This window comes from Aptenodytes forsteri, unplaced genomic scaffold (genome assembly GCF_000699145.1).
Source record: "Aptenodytes forsteri isolate BGI_AS27 unplaced genomic scaffold, ASM69914v1 Scaffold47, whole genome shotgun sequence".
NCBI lineage: Eukaryota > Metazoa > Chordata > Aves > Sphenisciformes > Spheniscidae > Aptenodytes > Aptenodytes forsteri.
Genome location: NW_008794731.1, coordinates 2,112,781 through 2,116,742, shown reverse-complemented (window position 1 = coordinate 2,116,742; position 3,962 = coordinate 2,112,781).

Here is a 3,962-nt window from a genome sequence, read left to right as displayed (position 1 = left end):
TTAACATTTCAGCTGACTTTTAAATAAAGTTCAGGTTTAGAGTATGTTCATTTTCAGCCCCGAGCAGCATGTCCCAGTCTACTGTTCATGCCTGAAAAGGTCAAAGCTCGCAGACTCTGACATATCTTGCTGCTTCCTGAAAAGCACCATGTGTGCTCAGGTTATTCCAAATAAGGCTTAGAAATTAAAACTAAGACTTTTAAACATTGTATTTCATCCATCTCAACACAATCTATCAGCAGTGGGTTGGGTTATTTTTTTAGTATTTATATTTCTCGAAGTGAAAACAGCAGCTAAGCTGACAGTAGGATAGAACAACACATTAACCATCATAAGCATAAAAGCCTGACCAAGCATTTCTGCCATTCCACCCAAGGAACTAATTTGATCACACCTATGTCAGCAATCCAGCATCCAGTTAACACTTACAAGCAGAGCTGGTCCAAAGTGCTGCTGTTATCAACTATTGTTTAAACTCCCGCCCTTAAAATGACCTAAATAAGTTCAGTCATTTGATTTATCAGCAACCATGAACATTCAGTTCAGCTCCCTGACCACTGAACACCAAGGACATGAAAGCATCAGTTGCAAATAATTTAGTTTCCATGTTTATTCTTAGGCCCAGCAAAATGCAGCGAATATATGGCAAAGCCAGCCGCTTTACATGTCACTATACTGAAACCTCAGAACCACAACAAGCATTGATTCAGGGCTGTTGTTCATGCTTTCATAACCTGGCTATTTTCAGGGCCCTCTGTTATCTGTGTTTCCCCAGAAAGCTCTGCCAGTTTCAGACCCAGCTGCAGAAATTCATTAAAAATGTGTGAATGCCAATTTGTTCGCTGTTTGCTGCCTCCCTCCGCTGCTTTTTGTGAGGCTTGTTCTTTGAAAGAACAAAAGAACAGAGCAAGATGGAAAAGGAGAAGGGAGGAGGGATGGCAAGCAGATTAAGCAAGCTGGTAAATTACAATGCTGTGTTATAAGATCCTGTAAACAGAAGATTCCTTAGGAAAACACAAATGGAAGGTTAAAGTCATTAAGTTTCTAATGCTCAACCAGCAGCACAATGAAACCAAGCATCCAGACTGAACGGTGCCTCCGAGGGAGCGTGCTCCACTGAAGTTTCCATCCTAAAGGACCCGACAGTTACCGAGCAACTCGAAGAAACTCCATGTTACATTAGCTGAGCAGATCGCTTATTCCTTGGGCTGTACTGAAGATCCTGCCTGTTGCTAATAAATAACCACCAGCTCTAGCAGAGGTGCCGTCACAACCTGCCCTGAGCTACACCAGCTGGTCTCATCAGCTTCTTGCAACTTCTCAATCAAGTCAAACAAGATCAAGTTTTGTAATAAAACTCTACGCAATGAAACTGCCAGTTGTAGATAAAGTGATCTCCACAGATCAGGGCAAGCCCCAGCACGATGAAATCCCCGGGAACGGCACAGGACTGCAGTGGCACCGGTCACCGAACATGGACAGAGTGAATCTGGAGACCCTTCAGCCTGTGCTCCTGGTGCATTTAAGGGAGGCTCCACTGAGGGCAATTCAAAGCAGCTCTTGACAGTGACTAAAAAAGGACTCTGAGGAGAGCAGCTGCCTTAAGTGGGCACCAAAGATTAGATGTCCAGAGTCGCAGTGCAGATTCCACCTCCCCCTTCCCTCTGATGACTTCATATGCCTGTATATTTGCATGATGCACACAGTTAACCTATCTAGAGTAGCAACATTACTGTACAGCAAAACAATACCCAGATTCCCGAGTCCCAGTAAAAGGAAACCCATTTTGTGATTGTTTGTTGATTTCTGAATCTTATTTTGCAAACAGCATGCCACACACAGAAGGGGAAGCAGCATAACCACCACTGTCCTGCACGAAAGAAAGTCCCTGAATCACTCCTCGTGTATTTGCAACAAGAGAAGACGCTGCTGTTCTGCAGGGATGAAGGGATGCTCTGCCACAGAGCAAACCATGGAACCGTCCAGCGAAAAAATAGTGCTCCAAGTCCCTCACCCTGCAAGTCGCAGGTGAAATTATTATTACAGAGGGATGGTCCATTTCAACCCCTCCTGTGCCCAACATGACTGGGAGTAGATATGTTGGGTCTAACACATCGCCACAGGCAGCGTAAAACTGTCCTGTCAGCAGATGTGTGTATCTCCATGTAAAGATGTGGATCTTCGGCCTGATAGTTTCAGCGGATGTTCTCCACTCAACTCTTTTCTTCTTTAAAGACAAAAAAATAGATGAATTCTCACTCCAAATCACCCTCATAAGTAGTATACAAAATGATTAATGCAATACAATATACCCTTTCAGCCATCCCTTCCAAGCTGAAAAATCATGGCCTGTTTTGTCATTACTCACACAGAAGCCCTTTCATTCTTCCAAGTACCCTCCTCGCACATCTCTCTACTGTTTATTTCTGATTTATCATTGTTTTCAGGTGGATTGATTAGAATTACAACAGTGGAACATAACATCATCTAAAATCAGATGCCAAGGAAAGAGGCAGGAAGGACATCAAATGAGAAGATCCCAGGAATACGTATTAGAGTGTTTTCTTAGCATCCTCTTGACTTGGCATGGGAAGGATTGAAGGATTGAACCATTTACATGAACTCCAGCGGTCCAGAACTCAGTACGCACAGGCACACCAAATGTCACACCCACTGAGGTAACTGTGCTTGTAAAGCTCCTGTTGCAAAACTTGCCCTCAAGAGCTTTACCTACAATATTAAAGCAACGAAATGAATAGCACAGCACCTAGTGCGCTGGCTTTTGCGGACCAGGAGTGCTAGGAAGGAGCTATGCCACAGCAACACCCTTACTTCAGGCTTCCCTCCACAACAAACTGAATACAACACTGCAACCTGTGCATACAGGACATCCATCTAGCAGGCCCAGCTTCAATTTCTCCAAGAAGTGAGGAAAGAAGGGTCCCTTCCACTACAAGGAGGAAAGCAATGAGTGGTAAATGACAGGTCAAGAAGGGAAAAAATCAGGAGGGACAGCACACAAGAGGACCCCCACACCTCACAAACAGCTACTTTTCTTTACATTCACTCAAACCTCCAAGCAGCCGTTTCCTGGGGATCAAGAGGACACCTCCATTGTGAGATGTACACTGAAAGGGAACACCCATCAACTGCATTAGCAAAGCTCCCCAGCTTTAAAGCACGGACAACATCTCTATTTCAGCTCACTAACAAAGCTCTGGAAGCCACTATAAAGACCACGGAGACTTAAAGCCTTTGATACTGCTTTGCCTATCTGCCGGCTCAGAGGGCCAGCTCACTTTACAATACTGTTTATGCAAGAAATGGCCTGAAAAAGAGTTCCTTCAGAACTTAAATCCCCAAGATCTGAGCAAGAACCCTGACTAGAAAACCAACACTTTCAGGCTGATAGAAGTCCCTTAGAAATGCAATGGTAATCCTGCACCGAAGGCCAGAACATCCTCCCCTGAGGCTGACTCAAAGTTCCCAGCACACAAGCATTTATTAATATACAGAGTTACTGCATAGACAAGCAGCAGAGATTAGGAGAAGGCACTACATTAGCAGTGTGGCCGTTGCACGGAGGAAGAGTCCTACCCAGCAATGACTCTGTCGGCTTCATCTGGCAACAGAAAAATGCAAAAACTGGGCTAGGGAAAAGCAGCAGGCAGGGTTCAGGATACCGCAGAACTGCAGCCAGAGACTCAGCGAGTGAAATACTCTGCAAATCCCCCTCACCAGACAATCCCGCAAGCTGGGGCATCCTCCGCACAGGCAGCCGTACATCCCCAGGGCTGAGCCGCACACCCAGCGCTTCCAGAGGCAGCGGCCAGGGCAGGGCAGAGCGGGCAGCGCTCTCCGGCTGCCTGCGAGGCTGAATGCCCTCCCCAGCCCCCGGGACACCTCCGGCGGGGCTGCCCCGGGGCAGGCGCTCCCTCCCGGGGCGAGGCGACAGCGGGGCC